Consider the following 20,320-nt stretch of genomic DNA (forward strand, 5'->3'; position numbering starts at 1 on the left):
TGTAGTCTAGGGCTGTCAAAAGACTTGGGATATATTATAATTTTAATACTTTTATAATGCATTTTGTTTAAATATTGAGCTCAGCCTGGATTCCTATTCACTTTCATTGTAAGGTGAACTATTTCTTTAAATTGATCATTCAAACATTTCAGATCATCAGACAAAGACCCAAATAAAGTATTGTGATACTGTAGTAGTGAAATAAGAATTCAAAAAGCAGAAACACTTTAGATTTCTCAGTTTTATAGCATATCTATAATAGTTGGGTTTTTTTCGTATAGGAGTTCTTTCCAAAATATAGCATTATACCACATCTGCCAAAATGTTTGAGGCTGATGCTCATTCTTCTAAATGCTGGATGTTATTCTATATACAGACTAAACACACCATATGATTTGAAAGCGAGCAGCAAACGAGCTTCCTTTTCATAGTTACTTGGTTGTCCACTCATTTCCTCCACCATATGGAGAACTTCCTTTCACCAAACTACATCGGCTAGCAAATATTAGTGAAGCGAAGGTCAGTCAATGGCTTCCACTGACCACAAAGGATGTGCCCCCTGATCTTTGCCCCTGCACTGTCAATCATAGTGTCTGGTTTGTGTTTCCATGGTTGCTCAAGTTAATGCGTGACCCCGGAAGGATTAATGAGAAAACAGGGCTTGGTTTCAACCTTAAGGGAATCGGTTTCTTCTTAAAAGTGCATCTTTTGTTGGTGGAGTTTGTTCCCCATTGGCAAAGTAAGGTTGAAGAGTACAAAGTGAGACTGATTAGATGAGACGGGAGAGATGAGACAGAAATATGATCATTGCCTTACAGTTGGAGGGAAACATGGGTTTAAGTGCTTTTAAATCCCAAGCACATGTGTGGTAGAAGACATCATGTCACAACGGGACCTCGGTCAGAATCAATCAACTTCACTGACTTTTCTCATGACATGCACACACACCCAGAAACATAGATCATATATCTGTGATTCCCAAAGAACCTCGTCTTGACTTTAGTTATGCCATCTCGACATAAGCTAGGCTGTGTAACTTAATTCAAGATGATCAACGATACATAATCAAGTGTTATTTATTTGTTTTCTTTATTTGCATGTTAACACATGGAAACCGTACACTTCCATGGCGGAAAAAGCGGCCACATCTTTCATGCTAGACAGCTAGACATGCTGTTTCGATTCTCTTTGATGTCCCTTTAGTGACTCTCACTCATGAAGATTTGATTTCATTGACCTCTGCAGTCTTACAGTTCATGTCCACCAGTCTTCAAAAGTGCGACAACTTCACAGCACTTGACCGCAACCTCTATCTTGTTATGCTGTTTGAGGCACATCCAGAGCAGAGGAGTCAAAAGTCAAGTACAGCCAAAAATAATCCTGTTTATGGGAATCTCAAAGATGTGCTCAATGTTTATGCCCATAGCTAAACTCTTTGAAATTCCTAAGAGCTATAACGCAGTACAACTTTATAAAGGAAGGCAGTAGATGTTGCAACACTGAATGGTGTTTTTCATTGTTATCAAATGGCTTTACTACCTCATGTATTTGACATTGTCAGAAAAAAAAGCATTTTTGCATCATAACTGTGTAACAATATATAGTGTCCCAATATATCGCAATACAAAAATGCAACAATATGTATCGTGGATAGTGACTATGTATTATGTATAGTGAGAAAAAATTCAAGTTTACAGAGTTTAGTGTCAATACTGCGTTAAACTACTATATATAATGTTGAATAATGTGTAATAATGTAATTGGGGAATATTTGTGGGTCCTGATAATGCCAAATGTCTAATGTTACCAGTAAAAAGTGGCCAAAATTTAAATATATCTAGTAAGTGACAGTGCAAACATGTTCGTCAAAATAATTCTGTATTCAGCTTCAGAATCATGAATATTTTTATTCTGGTGTTACCACTGTCCTGTTTATTGGGTTAGCACCAAGTCCAAAACTATTCATTTCCACCCCAATGTAATACCAAATTTAGCAATTTAATCAATCGTTTTTATCAATATCGCACTGATGTCATATTGTGAGTTCAGTATTGTGATATGTATCGAATCGTAACATTTTGATTATCTATTATTTGAATTTTCATTACTTCTTTAATTAGTTTGTTTCTGTATTACAGAAATGAGAATGCGATTTTCACATTATTTTTTTAAGAATGGGGGCAATGCAAAAAATAAATGATAATATTTCTAAAATTAGGCTTACATTTTCTTTACGTAAAAAATAGCATTCATAATTATATTATTAGTATTATTATTAGTATTTTTTTATTTCATTTTTAATACAAGTTTTTTTCTTTTGATTTTGTGGTGAAATTTGACCCGAACATGCATTCGTCCTAAAATATTGCATGTTCTTAAAATGCAGACTGTGATGCGCAAGACGTACATTCAAGCATTTACTCCACCACATACCTCACACAAACCTTAAAGTCAGCTCAGTCCCTTTGTGCTGATAATCAGTACAATCTTCACGCCTTCCCATCTAAAATCTTATTTTCCACCAAATGGGTCTCACATGTTTCTGCTGATCTTTGACACTGCACTGCCTTCGGTTGTGATTGCATTGGCCTCTGACGCTTGTTTGTGTAAGGTCTCAAGTTTGGATTCTTGCTGTACCTACCAGGAAGGGATAGAGAAACAATGAGAGAAGTTTGCGGATAGAATGGATTTGTTGCTCTCTGGAGAGGACAAGGTAGACATCCACTGATCACAACTGACATCACCTTTCACAGAGGAACAACATTGTTTGCTGCAGGGTTAAATGGAATTCTTAAACAAATGTCCAGACCAATCTGAAACCCCAGAGGGCAATGTGAGGGTCATGAGTTAGACCCCTTAGACACATTCACAGTACTGATGGATCATGTAAACAAACTAGATCTAAATCGACTGAATTTGATGAGCTTTAGTTGTAGTGAAAAATGCAGTGCCGGTTTCCATATCCTGATTTTCTGAAATGGACTGACACCACTTTCATAAAAGCTGAAGAGCTATAATGGCACATTCTACATTTAGACTTTGCTTTTTGTTCATCTAAATACCAAAACCGCCCTCTGGTGCCACTTTCTTAGTACATTTTTACTAGCCACATAAACCTGAGGGGCCAAAAGCAACAGCTCAAAGTTTGTCCTTCCTCCCCAGTGGGCTTTAAACTGGCTCCTCACACTGATTTTTAGGGGCAGAGGAAATGGGTTTCAGCAAAACAGCACATCCAAAGGGAAGTGATTAATCGCAAGAGTCTCTTCCACAGCACGTCCTGCTGAGCTGACATCCTTCGAGAGGCTCCGTCACTCCTGAGAGGTAAGCAGCACACCATTAAATCACTACAGGAATCTCGCCTGCATCTAATGACCTATGGTTAAAAGTTCCTCCTAAATAAAAGATAATGTAAGTCACAAGATGTTTTTGCCCCATTATTGATGTTTTTGACCACATCAGTTTCAAATTTTTGCTTTCAAGTATGCAGCAGATGGTTAAATCTCACAAAACCTGTGGACATGATTATGCCTTGGTCATACCACATAATAAAATAAAATGAAATTAAATGAAATAGGGTTGCAATTAATATTGTTTGAATTGTGACATACAGTTTAAAAAACACTACTGCAATAATAATTTAAGAATGGGAATTATACAAAGTAAAATGACTGGATGCATTAAAGTACTGATAATTTCTTATTACTTTCTTTTGAGACAAAATATGACTCATTTTTTATTTTCACAGAAAGAACTGCAATGTTAAGAACGTAATGCTCAGTTCATAAAAAAGAACAAGAAACGGGAACAGCCAATGACAGAGCAAGTGAAAGACAAATGTTACTATAACATTTACACAAGTTATTTGTAACCCCCATTATCTTCCCCCACACAGAGAAACACAAGCAGAGGGATCCTGTAGATGATAGATCTGCCCGTTATTGCATGTACAGCCATTCTCCATCAAGACTAATCCTGTCAATGACAAGATAATACTCTTGCTTTCAGCCCCATGAGTGAAGATTCAGATATTACTTTTTAATCAAATCACGGCCTTATACACGACAGGCGGTAAATCTGACTTCAACAATAACATCCAGTTTCAGGAAAGAAGTATTGAAAATCATCTGTATGTTTCTTGCTGCACTACAAATGGCCAAATTGTGTATGTGAATGAAGTTTTCAAGGAAGAAATACAAACTGGCTGCTGTCCACCAACCAAACCTACTCCAATTTCCCCAAAGTATGTTTGACTGTGTGCAGTCGGTTTGTTTGGCAATGCATTAAGCACATAAATTTTCAAACTAAAATTTTCAAACTCAATGAATTATAGGTTAATAACCTAAAAACACACCGCATATTATATGATGTTATGCTATAATGGATGATTGCAGGCTAATTATCCAAAAGCAGAAAACGAGCATTTGGACTGTACCCTAGAAAAACAGAATGTTGCACTACCATGCATTTCTCCACACAAAACGTAGCCACGCCGTCTCAATTTGATTGTGGAATGTTTGCTTAAACTGTCAACATGTCAGTGTCCAAAAAAATCTGACAGAGCAGCCCAAAATGTTTTGACATGTTCCAAATACCTACATGGAAAAATAAATACATACATCACCCCAGTATCTCATTCTCTTTTGTGTTTGAACAGCGTTAGTGTATGCAGTGTCTTCTCCGGGTCACTGAAGGCATGTCTGTATCGACCTTTGCTGTCAGAATGTCTCTTACCTTGTGTTGATAAGGGAATAAAAGTGTACGAACTGAGGGATGTCACAGGGGAAATTCAGTGATTATTACTGTTTGGGGGTAACACGGCCCAGCTTTAATTCCATTTCACATCAAATAACAAGCAAGTGAAGCGTAGGTGGTGGATGGGAGTAGACAGCGTGTTTGCCACGGTGAAGGTCTCCCCGAGGTCCCCTGCTGCCAGGAAGGACGTGCGCGGTGTGATTAGAGGGGTCTGATTGGGTATCACTGAGAGTAGAAACCAATCAGCAGCTCATCAGGTCCTTTATCCATCTTTCTCTCGGTCCATCACCTTTTTCCATTCCTGCAGATTTAACTACTTCTCAGGGATGAGGTCCTAACACTTATTATTACATTTTGGAGTGGCGCTCATCCTATACCTTTATTATTTGTGCTACGGACATAAATTATACCTAAATAGTGTATTTTGTTGATGAAATGGGTGATTCTACTTTGTTTTCGTATTCTGCTTTAAATTTTTTGACTAAAAATTTTAAAGACGATGGAGGGATTCGAGATGCATCTAGAGAACCGGATGTTACAGCGATTTTAGGGTGGGCTCTCTTGACTTGGGCCAGTTAGCAAACACCTAGCAACTACCTAGAACACCCTAGCACAGTTTTTCCCAACCCTGTTCCTGGAAGCACACCAGCACTACACATTTTTGTGTACTCTTCCTAATCAAACACACCTGATTCAACTTATCAGCTAATTAGTAGAGACTACAAGACCTGAAATTAATGGGTCGGATAAGGGAAACCTCCAAAATGTGTAATGTTGGTGTGCCTCCAGGAACAGGGTTGGGAAGCACTTCCCTAGCATAGAGTTTTGCATGGGCAAGCAGGAACCACAAACAACTTTTTCAGAAAGTATACAAATCTAATTTGTCCATTGTTATATTTTTACATATGAAATAAGACAATATTTTTGTTTCTATTATCATCATTGTGAAAATATAGGGCAGGGGTTCTCAACTCTGGTCCACAATCCTGCTGAGTTTAGCTCAAACCCTGAACAAACTTACCTGCCTGCAGCTTTTTCTTGTAATCCTGAAGACTGTGGCTGCATCCAAAATTGCATACTTCCTATATAGGCAAAAAACAGTATGTGAATATAGCATGTCCGAATTCACAGTACTCATAAAAGAGTAGGCAAAAAGTACCCATATGACCTACTACTTTTGGCAAGATTCTGAAGTATGCATATGATGGACACTTTACTATCCCATGAGGCCACGGGAGAGGATTTATGAATGGCAGTGAAGTAGTGACACAACTGATGCTGGTAATTCACATAATAATGACAGCATGGCGAATGTATAGTGTGTCTGGATTATATACACACATTCATAGTATATAGAACATAATTTTTTTAGCGGTCGTGAAGCAATTACTTAAGTACCTACTCAAGAGTATGCGATTTTAGATGCAGCCTCCGATTAGCTTGTTCAGGTGTGTTTAGGGTAGGAGCTAAATCCTGGAATATATATACATACATATATACAGTATATATACAAAACCAGTCTTAAGTAGCACGGGTATATTTGTGGGAATAGCCAACAATACATTGTATGGGTCAAAATTATCAATTAAGATTTTTGGCATAAAAGAAAAATTGATAATTTTGACCCATACAATGTATTGTTGGCTATTCCCACAAATATACCCGTGCTACTTAAGACTGGTTTTGTATATACAGATTACAAAAAGATATTTTGTAAATTTCCTACCGTAAATATGTAAAACATTTATTTTTGTGAGTGAATGCAGCACAATCGCGAAAATAAATGGACAACTTTAAAGGCGATTTTCTCAATGGTTAGAGTTTTTGCACCCTCAGATTCCAGATTTTCAAATAGTTGTACCTCGGCCAAATATTGTCCTATCCTAACAAACTATACATCAATGGAAAGCTTATTTATTCAGATTTCATGTGATGTATAAATCTCAATTTCAAAAAAATGACCCATATGACTGGTTTTGTCATCCAGGGTCACATACATACATATACACATATATATATATATATAGGCTAGACCACATTCGATACCTTTAACACCAGTAAAATCTGATCGCCCTCTATGTAAAATCTACTATCTCAAGATTACAGTTTTTTATGAAGATTAACTCCGAAATAATAAAACCATACCAACATGACAAAAGTACAAACATCCACTTCAAATTAATAGGTTTGGCTTGGCCCTTTAATTCCAGAGAAGACTAATCTTAATGCAGCCTCATACAATACTATTCTAGACAATTGTGTGCTTCCAACTTTGTGGCAACAGTTTTGTTCCAGAATAACAATGTCCTTGTGCACAAAGCAAGGTCCATAGTGGTTTACCAAGTCTGGTGTGGACTGGCTAACACAAAGTCCAGAACTGAACCCCAGTGAAAACAGATTATGAATTGAAACTTAAACTCAGTGGCAGGCCAAAACACCCAACATCATTGCCTGTTCTCACTGCTTTTGTGTCTGAATGGGAGCAAATCACTGCAGTTATGTTCAAACATCTAGTGGAAAGTCATCCTAGTAGTGTGGAAGTTATTATCAAAATGATTTTCATGTCAATATGATGTAAATGTGTTGAGAAAAATGCCCACTGAGCTATTATAATGCCATTGTTACTCCTTCGTAATTAGATAAAAAAAGAACAGAAAAAAGAACACAATACGAATTGGTCAGATATTTCTCAAAGGTTCTTTAGAATATATTTACAGATGCATTCTGTAATAATTTCCATTTTTTCCCCCAGTATATCCCATCTTTAATCTACTGTGCCACCAGTGGCAACTCATCAGATAAGGGAAGCACAACCTACCCCAAATTTTAAGGTGAAAATGGGAGAATGAGGATTTAATGTTAATACAATTCCCAGATATTAATTTAATTTCATGTCTCAGAATGTGTATTTCTTGTTTGTAATTTCACCATTGTAACACCATAAAATATTACTGAAGTAGGAATCACCACTGCTCTTCACCGAACGTGCCAAATCTGCATATGTAATTACAATCGTTCGGAAAACCTTGCTAAGGCGAGTCTGAGGTGATAGAGAAGGGTAGGGGGAGGAAAAAGTCTCGGTTACGTATGTAACCCTCGTTCCCTGAGTAGGGAACGGAGACGTTACGTCGGATGATGACGAATGGGGTTTCGCTTAGAACGCCTATCGACTTCGAGTATTACAAAACGAGCCAATGGCAAAGAAATGCCATGGGTATGCGGAATTTGCATAGCGTATCTCCGCCTTACCTCGTGGGTATAAAAGGAGGACGCCGGCAACAGGCAGATATGTTTCTTCGCTGAGGAGCCAAGACTGAGCTCAGGCGATCCCCGCGGTACAGCGGAGAGTGGCAGGAAGACGTAACGTCTCCGTTCCCTACTCAGGGAACGAGGGTTACATACGTAACCGAGACGTTCCCTTTCGTTGTCACTCCGAGTTACGTCGGATGACGACGAATGGGGTTACCAGTCTAATAACGCCACCTTCTCAGCTGTCTTCCAGTGCCCTGCGTAAATCTGAGATCCCTGTCGTGAGACTGGCACGGACGAAGGACTCCTATTTAGCCCAGGAATACCAAGGTTCACTGGGGAGCATATCCCAAAGTTTAGGGGAAATATGCAATTACTGCCAACCCAGAGGGGGGGACTTAGAGGATACACATATGACCCGAAGGAGACATATGGAGAACACTGGGGTGTCCAGCCGCAGGTGGAATATTTCAACCCCAGGGGTGGCAAGGTGGCTTGCCAAGGGAAAGACACATGCTCAAGAGGCTTACAGTGGAAATACACATGTGGGGGTCGCTCAGAGGAGGGACCGTGCACACGGGAGGCACCTAGCCGACGCGCAGGCAATAGACACTGGCGCCGACATCAGGAGTGCTGGAGGAGCTCAGGGCTTTAGGGGAAGCTCACCTGAGGAGAATATCGCACGTATCCAGTCCGTGGAGTGGAATGGCGAGCAAGCAAAGACACCTGAGCGGGTCCGGTACTAGCTGGTTGAAGCGAGTACACGAGAGGACACTGGCTCCACTCGGAGATTATAGAATCTGGCGAATGTGTTAGGTGTCGCCCAGCCTGCAGCTCTGCAGATGTCTGTTAGCGAGGCGCCATGCGCTAGAGCCCAAGAGGATGCTACACTCCGGGTGGAGTGGGCAGTCACACCAAGGGGGCACGGTCGACCTTGCTGCTGGTATGCCAAAGCAATGGCGTCCACTATCCAGTGAGACAACCTTTGCTTTGAGAGAGCCTTTCCCTTCAGCTTCCCACCATAACAGACAAAGAGCTGGTCTGAGGTCCTGAAACACTGCGTCCTGTCTACATAGGCGCGGAGAGCGCGTACTGGACAGAGCAGTGCAAGGCTGGGTCTGCCTCCTCCAGGGGCAGCGCTTGCAGGTCCACCACCTGGTCCCGGAAGAGAGTGGTAGGAACCTTGGGCACGTATCCAGGCCGGGGTCTCAGGATCACGTGAGAGTAAGCCGGCCCGAACTCCAGGCACGCTTCGTCAACGGAGAATGCGTGCAGGTCCCCTACCCTCATGATGGAGGCCAGTGCAACCAGGAGCGCTGTCTTCATAGACAGGAATTTAAGCTCAACTGATTGCAGGGGCTCAAATGGAGCACTTTTCAGGGCAGTTAGAACCACTGAGAGGTCCGAAGAGGGAACGAGAGGAGGGCGAGGCGGATTTAGTCTCCTCGCTCCTCTCAGGAACCTGATAACCAGGTCGTGCTTCCCCACCTACTTACCTTCGATGAGGTCATGGTGTGTGGCAATAGCGGCAACGTAGACCTTCAGGGTGGAGGGAGACAGCCTTCGCTCCAGCCCCTGTTGAAGTAAGGAAAGCACAACGCTGATCGAGCATCTCCGGGGGTCTTCTCGGTGAGAAGAGCACCAGCTGACGAAGAGGTTCCACTTCAACGCATAGACGTGTCACGTGGACGACGCTCTAGCGGAAGTGATGGTAGCCACCACCGCTGGTGGTATGGTACTCAAACCTGCCTCATCCCATCGAGGAGCCACACGTGGAGGTTCCAGAGTTCGGGACGAGGGTGCCATAGGTGGCCCCGTCCCTGAGGAAGAAGGTTCTTCCTCAGAGGAATCGGCCAGGGAGGTGCTGTCGCGAGGAGTACTAGTTCGGAGAACCAGGTCCGGGCGGGCCAGTACGGCGCGACCAGAATGACCTGCTCCTCGTCCTCCCTGACCTTGCGCAAGGTCTGCGCAAGAAGGCTCACTGGGGGAAACGCATACTTGCGGCCCTGCGGCCAGCTGTGCGCCAGAGCATCCGTGCCGAGCGTGCCCTCGGTCAGGGAATAAAACTGGGCGCAATGGGTCGAGTCGTGGGAGGCAAACAGATCTATCTGTGCGTCCCCCAACTGGTCCCAAATCAGCTGGACCGACTGGGGATGGAGTCGCCATTCTCCAGGGAGTGGCTGAAGCCGTGAGAGCTCGTAGGCTGCACAGTTCAGGGCTCCGGGGATATAAATGGCATGAAGCGACCTCAGATGCTCCTGACTCCATATGGGGAGGTGGCGAGCGAGTTGCGACAAACGGCGGGAGCGTAGACCACCTTGATGGTTGATGTACGCTACAGTGGCGGTATTGTCTGAGCGGACTAGTACGTGTTGGTTCTTTAGCACGGCCCGGAAGCGGCGCAAAGCAAGACGTAGGCCAGCAACTCGAGGCAATTGACATGCCAGAGGCGACGGGGTCCTGTCCAGGAGCCCGCGGCAGCACGTCCATTGCACATGGCACCCCAGCCCGTGGAGGAGGCATCTGTCGTTACAACAACATGCCGCGAAGCTCGTTCCAGGGGCACTCCGGCCCGTAGAAAACTGAGGTTCGACCACGGGGTGAAGGTCTGATGGCAGGTCGGAGTAACTGTTACTCGGAGGGTGCCGTGTTGCCATGCCCAACTCGGGACTCGGAAGCCAAAGCTGAAGCGGTCTCATATGAAGCAATCCGAGCGGCGTTGCCGCGGCTGCAGAAGCCATATGCCCCAGGAGCCTCTGAAAAAGTTTCAGTGGAACCGCACTCTTGCCCTCGAACTGTCTCAGGCAAGTCAGCAGTGACTGCGCGCACGCTAGCTCGTAAGCTGCGCGGACATGGCGACCGAGTCGATATCCATACCGAGAAAAGAGATCCTCTGCACGGGGCAAAGTTTGCTCTTCTCCCAGTTGACCCGAAGGCCCAGACGAGCTAGGTGCCGAAGCACTAGGTCCCTGTGTTCGCAACCTGAACTCGAGAGTGAGCTATGATCAGCCAGTCGTCGATATAACTCAGGATGCGAACCCCGTGTTCCCGAAGGGGAACAAGGGCAGTCTCGACGACCTTCGTGAAGATGCGAGGAGACAGGGCTAGCCCGAAAGGGAAAACCGCGTACTGGATGCCTGCCCCTGAAAGAAAACCGAAGGAACAGTCTGTGTCAAGGAGAATAGAGACATGAAGTAGGCGTCCTTCAGGTCGATCGCTGCAAACCAATCCTGGGCCGTATGCATTCGAAAATGCGTTTGAGCATCTCGAACGGCATCCTGTGAAGGGAGCGGTTCAGCACGCGCAAGTCCAGGATTGGCCGTAACCCACCGGTTTTCTTGGGGACAATGAAGTAGGGGCTGTAGAAGCCGGACCTCATCTCGGCTGGAGAGACAGTCTCGATTGCACCCTTCGCCAGCAGGGTGGCAATCTCTGCTCTCCTGATGGGGGCATAGCCACCGACAAAAGTGGAGCGGACTCCCCAAGCGGGGAGGAGACCGTGCGAACTGAATCGCATAGCCGAGCCTGATGGTCCACGCGACCCAGCGGGACAGACGGGGAAGCTCTAACCAGGCTCCCAGGAACTGAACCAGCGGGATCATGCGAACCACAGGCCTCCCCCCGGAGGGGCAGCGAAGCGGAGTAACTGCCCCAGACGTGGACGGCATAGCGGCCCGATGTGGGGGCACAGTTAGCAACCGCGCCCTGGCAGAGGGGCCAGGGGAGGACCAGGCTGGTCGTCCCGCGGGGGCCTGCTCTGCCAGGGGTCTGGCGACAGAGGGGGAGAGGGGCGAAGCGGTCCGTGGACGGCACGCCATGTCAACCACCTCTGGGATAGAGGGAGACGAGGAGAGCACGGCTTGTGGGCGGCGCTCTGTGACGTCCGAGAACTCTGTGCTCAGAGACGGGAGAGTCAGCTCTTTGGAGAATAAGGATTCTTCCCCGGCCCTCCCCCGGGGAAAGGAGTGGTCCTGCTACCAGCTCCTGGAAAGAACTGAGTCCCATCTCTGAGGAGCCCAACTCAAGAGCGCCGCTTAACCCGGCGTGTAGCGGGGTGCGGGGCTGGAGAGGACTGTGGCGTCCGACCGCGGCCTCCAGAGCCGACCCGGGTGAACGGGCGGGGTGGGAGCCTCGGGAGGGCGCCTTCGGCGGTGGGCAGACCGAGGGATCTGAGCGGACGGCGGGGCCGTAGGGACAGAATCAACCTCAGTCTGCTCATGGGCGGCTGAGAGCTGTTGGGCAAGCAAGCCCTCAACCGCACCGCCGAAGAGGCCGACCTGGGATGTGGGAATGTCGGACAGACAGGTCCGCGCGACATCCAGCACATCAGACAGGTTCAGCCACAGAATGGTGAGCATCACCTGACCCTGGGAGCGTACAGCCACTTTCGTCGCTCAGAGAGCAAGGTCAGTGGCGGCGCGCAGCTCAGTGAAGAGCCCTGGGTCAGTCCCGCCCTCGTGCAGGTCCATGAGCATCTGGGTCAGGTGGACCAGCAGAATGACCATGGCATGCAGTGAGGCGGCTGCCAGTCCCGTGGCGCTATAGGATCTCGCCACAAGCGTAGACGAAAAACTACAGGCCACGGGCGGGTGCTTAGGATTGCGCCGAGAAGAAGCACTCTGAGGACACATAGCATCGCAACAGAGCGTTCAGCCGGGGGGACCCCAGTGTACCCATGGGCAGCGGCCCCATCGAGGGGAGGAAAGGCGGATGAGATCAGCGAGCGGTCCCGAGAAGACAAGGGGGTCTTCTTGGACTTCGAGATCTCATCATGCACGTCCGGGAAGAGAGGTATTGGGGTTTGCCGTGGACGAGGGTCTGCGGCCTTACCCAAAACCCATCGTCCCAGGAAAGCATGGTCGTCATCTCCGGATCAGACTCAGGCACAGCCGTATGCACACCGGAAGGTGGCAGCTGTGCGAGCCCTCACTTCCAGAAGACTCAAACCCACCTAGTGATGCTGCAACAGACATGGCATCTTCCTCTGTAGCTTCAACTGAAACACGCGGGCCACCAGAGGGTAGACTCGCGGGAATCAGCAGTTCACTAGCGGGCACCGTCATTGAAGAGGGGGGCTGGGGTCACGGACACATAGTCGGCGCCTTGATCCAGACCGTAACCCTCAGGTCACCCTGGCCACCAGCCGAAGATCATGGGGTTGGATGAGGGGACTCTAACTCTTACGAGTTCACTGAGTCTCGACCTATATATGACGCGATGATCACGTTCCCAGCGAGAACATGAGTCACCCACGAGCGCTGTTCAAGCATGATCAAAGCCCAAACACACTAGACAGCGCTCGTGCCCATCAGAGTCTGATACCAGTCCGCTATAACCAGAAATGCACGGGCGAGCCGTCTTTAAAAAGACGTGCCGCGTGCGAGCTCTTTTATGAGAGGAGAAAAAAACTCCGCGATGTTGAAGCACACAGGGAGACACACACACACACTGGCAGATCACTGCACAGATCAGCAGGCACTGTGAGCTCGCTGCAGATCGCTGTCACACCAACACCGGAGAGAGAAGCTCGTCTCGTAGAGCGAAGTCAGAGATGACTGTGGAGCGAAGAAATACTCTTGGCTCCTCAGCGAAAACATATCTGCCTGTTGCCGGCGTCCTCCTTTTATACCCACGAGGTAAGGCGGAGATACGCTATGCAAATTCCGCAGACCCATGGCATTTCTTTGCCATTGGCTCGTTTTGTAATACTCGAAGTCGACAGGCGTTCTAAGCGAAACCCCATTCGTCGTCATCCGACGTAACTCGGAGTGACAACGAAAGGGAACTCATAATGTACTATCTGCCTTTATTATGGAGAGTAGAGATATTGTATATCTGATTGTAAACAGATTTACCAAGCTACTATTCAGACAGCAGCTACAAATTAAAAGTTGGATGTAGGCTACAGAAATCAGCTAGGTGAGTGAAATTATACTTGCATTGTCTTCTTGTACTTGTACTTTAAATTCTTAAAATTTTCTGTATAATAGTGACCCAAAAAAACAAACATTTTAAAGCAGTTAAGCAAAAAAAAAAAAAATTGTAGACTGCTACAATTAAGTGTGCCTCCTCTATTTTAAGCCCCACCAGCCACCACTGTGTGCCACATGAACCATGCATTGAATTTGGCAATGAAAATAGTGAGACAATGATAACTCAGGTAATATTTCATAAAAATGCTGTTTGAAAACAAACACAGAATCACATGTTAATGTTTTGGAAATTAAGGACACCTGAAAATCCCACACAAAAAAAACTAAATTGTAGTAATTATCACAAATAATAAGATTTTATCTTTGGAGACATGCTACAGAGCACTCGTCTCGATACGAAAGCATCCTACACGATTATTTGCTGAACTAATAATCAAAGAATTTGAAGAAAAAAAAGTTTATTACAATTATTACCCTGAACAAATGAAATGCTAAAGAGCTCTCTATGTTATCTGATATTTTATCGGTGTGTTAACACATACTTTCCTCTGCACCATCTTCAGCCATCTTCCTAATCTTTCAGACTCAAACAAATGCAGACACTTTGTCTAAAACAAAGCGAAGGAATGGTCTCAATGTCTAAGCGTCACTCTCAATACTGTTGCACGCCATAGAGATAATCGTCCAGGAACGCCTTTGTTCCTCAAGAGTGATGGGGGTATTTGACTTAGCATTTTTTGATGGCACGCATAGACTCCATAGCAATGCCATGTACAGTATGTATAGCATAAAATAACATCCGTAGTAGCTATGTTTGTCTGACTTATGTTCACGCTGACACTGCCAAAAACACATAAATAACATACTTGGTGATCATTCAGGGTCATTCAATCAAACTTGGATAAGTCAAAATTCAAAACTTAAATCAAAAGTCTAAAGCACATTAAAATTGTAGAGGATATCTTTGCTCTATTACACCCACACGAGGGAAATACAAACATCAAAGTGTGCAGGACACATGATTTACCCTAAAATGAAAACAAAACAGTGGAATTACCAGAAGGGATCAATATCTTTCCCGGTTTGTGTGTTTGCCCTGCATTGCGTGAGTAGATGTCTGTTATTGCTGCTTTTTTCAAAGCTGTCAACAGACAGCAGAGAATAACTATGTTTTGATTACATCATGCTGATATTGCTGCGAAGAGAGAAGTTGAAAAAGAGGCACGCTATACAGTAGGTTATCCTCCCATCTCGCCCAAGCGTGATTGGCTCACTCCCACAGATTCGATAACATCATTCTATCTGTGCTCATGGAGATTTTTGACTGTGGAAAATCTGGTTTAATGGTTTAATGTGCTAATTGTTCTATACAATTTACTTTTCTGTGCTTTTCACTAATTATATTTACTGTGGGGTCCAAATTTTTTAATTCATGATAGAATTTAAACCTGCAAATATAAAGAACGTTGGTGTTACTTTACAATAAAGTCCTGTACATAAACTTTAACCCTCAGCGAACCAATCAAAGATGTGATGTTATTTGCATAAACACTCAAAATGTTGTGGAATAAAGAAATTCCACATTCAATCAATGCTGACTGAAAGCTCTAGTTAGTTATACTGTTAGGAAAATAACCTTTTTTTTCTCTCAGCTAGTCAATTTAGTGCCAAGGATAAATCTAAAAACGAACGGAGATTGATATGCTCTGGGTTTTGTGATTTTCCCTTAAGTGTGCTAGCTCTCAACTGTCTCTTTGAAATGCTTCGTAAACAGTCTGCAAACCATCGGAGAGCAAGTTTTCTCTTCATCATCCAAATGAGGAAAGATTTCTCCACTTAAATGCGGGCTGTACATAAAACAAGAAGTATCAGTACTGAGATGCTATCACAACAAAAGATTAAAAGTCAAGTGGATCTCTCTTGCTCATCAAGAGTTATGAGATCTGATGAGACCAAAAAATGTATAATCTCAGACAGTTATCTAAATTAGCAGCACGAATCAAAACTTAGTACACTGATGAGGGGGGGGAAAAGGTTCAAAAGTTTGTCAGCAGGTTAGCTTAGCACAGATCTGTTAGCCCCTGTAAATAGATACCAAAACTACACCATACAGTTTTAAAATCATAACCATTGCAGCCATTAAGCTGTGCATTCAAATAGATTAAAATTGATTGCAAGTAACATATATATATACCACTTACATTTATAGGCTACATGTAGTACAACAGCTTAAAATAGTCACTATCGGCCATCAGCCAATGAGCAATATCATGACGTAATTTTCAGATGGTTCCAAAATGATTTGTCACATAATTTATACAGCTCAGGTAATAGGTTCAAAAAGTTATGTGGTCCCTTATGCAAAGACTACAGATTTCCAAGTATCCAAGAAACTGCCATTGAGATGAATGGGAATGCTAACGGATAGCTTATCTCAGGTATTGAAGACCTCTTTGAGATAGATAGAAAAAAGGAGCGTAATAGAAAGAGATGGCAGCCCTCTAGACATTTCGAACATACACGCCTCCTCAAGTTTCTCATGAAGGCCATCAGAGAGACACCACAACATGCTCATCCCTTTCTCCTGCACATTCCTGCTACGCAGACCTCATAGAGCGGCACTGGGATCCGCTTTCAGCATCAAACAAGATTGCCAACGGGTCTGTCGTCAATTGGACTTAGCTCCAGGGCCGGAGAAACTTGATCTTCAGCATATAGGCTGGGTCGAGGGGTACAAGAGTGTAGGAGAAAAGAGAAGAGTCCCTGTTTGAAACTGAAGGAAAAGAAAAGGAACAGAATACTGTGGGAAATGGAAGTGGAACTGGAAAGCACCTTTAAAAAGTTGAGTTTGTTAAAAGTGTGGGTCTCTAAACCTAAATTATGGTCAGTAAAAAGACACTATAGCCAGTGTTCTCCATCAGTTTGAAGCCATTCAATTCAAGCAGAAATGGCGTGCAGTCTTCATTTAGCAGCTAAGGGCTCAGCTTCCATCGAGGAAGTTCATTTAGATATTGTGGAACACATCCTGTAACTGTATTAGGATGCTAGAGTCAGTCCTTATCTGACAGATCAGCTTTGAAAAGGGATAGGGAAGTCGGCTCACCATCTGTAAGAGGCTCAGGTTTCATCACAACTTGTTGCCTGGTACTAAATAAACTCTGGCATGCTGTGTGTACACTCTATCCTCGTCCAAAGGACCGCTGACCCCGGTGAGGATCTTAACACCCAGGGCCCCTCCTATCCATGAACCTAATAGGAACATATTCACCGCTTTCTTCCCCCTTGAAGGTGGCCTCCACCCACCATTATGCAAACAAAAATCACTGCTCTGACAAACTGACATTGCAGTGATAATGAGACAACTGTACAAGCCTGCTGCCCATTTTCCTGGACAGACAGAAAGGAGGAGGTTCAGATGGATTGATAACCAGTGAGTGAGTTATTTGTTCTGCTAACTCCCTGACCACATGTTTGCAGCCATAGAGCATGTTTGTGTACAGTTCAAATTGAGCTACAGTAAAACTGAACTTGTGAAGGTACTCTCTAATGACTAATAATTGAAGAAAAAAAAGTACAGTCAAAAACAAGCACCAATGGGACAAATATACAATCACGCACATTCACAGATTATGTTCTTTCATATTAATTTGCTGTGAAAAGGAAGCTATGCAACATGTGACAAGGAATCAAAGAGAAAAGTGAAAGACTGTTATTTTGTCTGTCGACTGCCGATGATGCATTTTTAAAACTAAAAATGTCTTCGTTAATTGACAAATAAAAGCTGAAATAAAATGAAACTTCAATGAAAACGTCTCAGGTTACGACTGTAACCTATGTTCCCTGAGAACAGGGAACGAGACAATACGTCAACGACGTTATGGGGAACGCCTCAGGCGTGACAGGTGTCTGAAATCACTATCAAATCACGTCAATCATATTGACCGGCGACAGCCCGTGAATCATTAGCGTGAATGATTAACGTGCGACCTGGAAGTATAAAGGGGCGCCTTGCACACATGACTTTCACCTTATCGTCTGAAGGGACTGTACGGTAGGCAAGCCCCGAGGCATTGCAGGGAGACGTATTGTCTCGTTCCCTGTTCTCAGGGAACATAGGTTACAGTCGTAACCTGAGACGTTCCCTTTCGAAGGGAACTCAACAATACGTCAACGACGTTATGGGGAACGAAATACCAACTCCGCCATGCTAAGGGTTCATGCCAAGTGGCAGTGACAACTGTCAGAACCAGCAACTTCAAATGAAACGCTAGAACCACTCACCCTCAGGTCACACTGGGCTGTCAGTGACAGCATTCCCTACGGCCATAGCCCAAGCTACAGCCTCACAGAAAAACCTTCATAAATATGGTTAAATAAAAGGTCTACCTGGGCCGGCTCCGGGCCTGGGACCACAGCTTCTAATTAGAAGGGGTCCCTTCTAGGGAATGTGGCTAGGGAACCCGAAGGAACCCCAGCCAGTCACTATTCAGGGGAACGTACTCACCCCGAAATGCCACCAGGACGGCCTGACCTGCATCAGGACATAGACACTTAGTCTGGCCAAATCCTGTCTGTCTGAAGACAGAGCCTCTGGACAACAAAGCCTTAAGAAAGGCATCCAACCCGAGGGACTGCGAAGCTGGCAGTGAACCACTCGGCCCGGATCTCAGAGACGGGATATCCCGGAGAGTATGACTCAGCATAGTGCTTTCCGACCCTTGCTAGCGAGGGGAGTTTCTCTACTCGATCCACGGATCAACCCAGTGTCTGTGTTTCAAAACACTGAGGAGGCCTGTGAAGGCCTACGACCGTCTGACCAGACTCAGGAAGCCGCATGCTCATAGAGACCCTCGGTGAGGGGAGCACAAGGTCTGCCTGGTAGACAAACCAGGCTGTAGGCAGAAAAGGTTCCGGGAGGGAACCAATAGCAGAGAATGAACACTTTAGTGAGCCAGGGCGCAAGCTCGCCTTCAGCAGCTGCCTATTAAGGCTAGCTGAAACTGATAGCAAGAGACCACTAGCTTCATAAACCCAGCACCACTAGGGAACGTTACAGGGAGGCCCGGAGAGGCCTACTACCTGATAGCCTACGTAAGTGGGAATTCACCTTCAGGAAGGCACGTGAGGCCTAATACCTGATAACCAAAGTATGTGGGGTGCTCACCTTCGGGGAGGCCCAGAGAGGCCTACTACCTGAAAACCACTACTACCTGATAACCACAGTACGTGGGAACTCACCTTCAGGGAGGCCCGGTGAGGCCTGCTACCCTACAACCACAGTATGTGGGGAGCTCACCTTCAGGGAGGCCTGGAGAGGCCTACTACCTGGTAACCACAAACTGTGGGAACTCACCTTCAGGGAGGCCTGGTGAGGCCTACTACCTGACCGTTCTCAATCAAGGAGGCCTGGAGGAGCCTACTACCTGATAATCACAGTATGTGGGAACTCACCTTCAGGGAGGCCTGGTGAGGCCTACTACCTTTGACAGCCAAAATATTTGGGAGCCCACATCCTAGGGAGGCCCAGAGCGGCTTACTACCTGACAGCCACAATATTTGGAAGCTCACATTCAGGGAGGCCCAGAGAGGCCTACTACCTGATAGCCAACGTAAGTGGGAATTCGCCTTCAGGGCGGCCGGGTGAGGCCTACTACCTGATAACCATCTTAAGTGGGAATTCACCTTCAGGGAAGCCTGAGTGGCCTACTACCTGATAACCACTGGTAGCTTTGAGCCCTGAGTCCGGGTGATAGTATAAGGTGGCCTGCTAAGGCCAGCCAGCTGGGGACTCGCCTATCAGGGAGGCCTGGTCGGGCCTACTAGCTAATAGCAAGTCATATTCTGCCATAAAGTACACTGTTGGGAACCATACTACACAAGCATAATTTACTAATGGGCTTCCAGTAGCGCTATAAGGTATGTCCCACAATGTTGGGACTCACCTCCGAGGAGGCCTGTTTAAGGCCTACTACCCATCAGTGAGTCAACTGCCCGAACCACCAAGGCCAACCACGTAAAGTGAGCTGGCCTACAGTGCCCTCTAGGGGGCTGTCCAATCAAGGAGGCCTGCTGAGGCCTACTACCTAATGGCCTTCGTTGGCAGAAAAACTGTTTACACAGCGCCTACAGCATCCTGGTGCCTAATCACATTGCCCATGGCAGTGTACTCTGCAAGAAAGCTAGCACCCTTAAAACAAGGGGAGTACAACATACGCCACTCTGCCTCAACGGAGGCCCCAGTTAGTCAGGGGCCTACCATCTATGCATGGGCGTCAGCTCAGGGCAATGCTCTGGCTTCAGGGGAGCGTACTTCGACCAAAGAAGAAGTGAAGCTTACTTCATACTCGACCCGAGCCATAGTGGTGCGAGGTAGGATAAAACAGAAC

General features: G+C 45.5%; 1 long non-coding RNA gene across 1 annotated transcript; it reads right to left on the reverse strand.

Annotated features, from left to right (window-relative positions):
* Positions 1–1,105: 1,105 nt before the first annotated feature.
* On the reverse strand, positions 1,106–5,836 carry LOC143706331 (uncharacterized). The gene is made up of 3 exons (XR_013192966.1): positions 5,774–5,836; positions 2,434–2,637; positions 1,106–1,444 (listed from the first exon to the last, which is right to left on the reverse strand). It is a non-coding gene; the product is annotated as an uncharacterized LOC143706331 (long non-coding RNA).
* Between the last annotated feature and the right edge of the window lie 14,484 nt (positions 5,837–20,320).

This window comes from Siphateles boraxobius, unplaced genomic scaffold (genome assembly GCF_051911475.1).
Source record: "Siphateles boraxobius isolate OS27281-9 unplaced genomic scaffold, OSU_SipBor_1 41, whole genome shotgun sequence".
Taxonomy (NCBI): domain Eukaryota; kingdom Metazoa; phylum Chordata; class Actinopteri; order Cypriniformes; family Leuciscidae; genus Siphateles; species Siphateles boraxobius.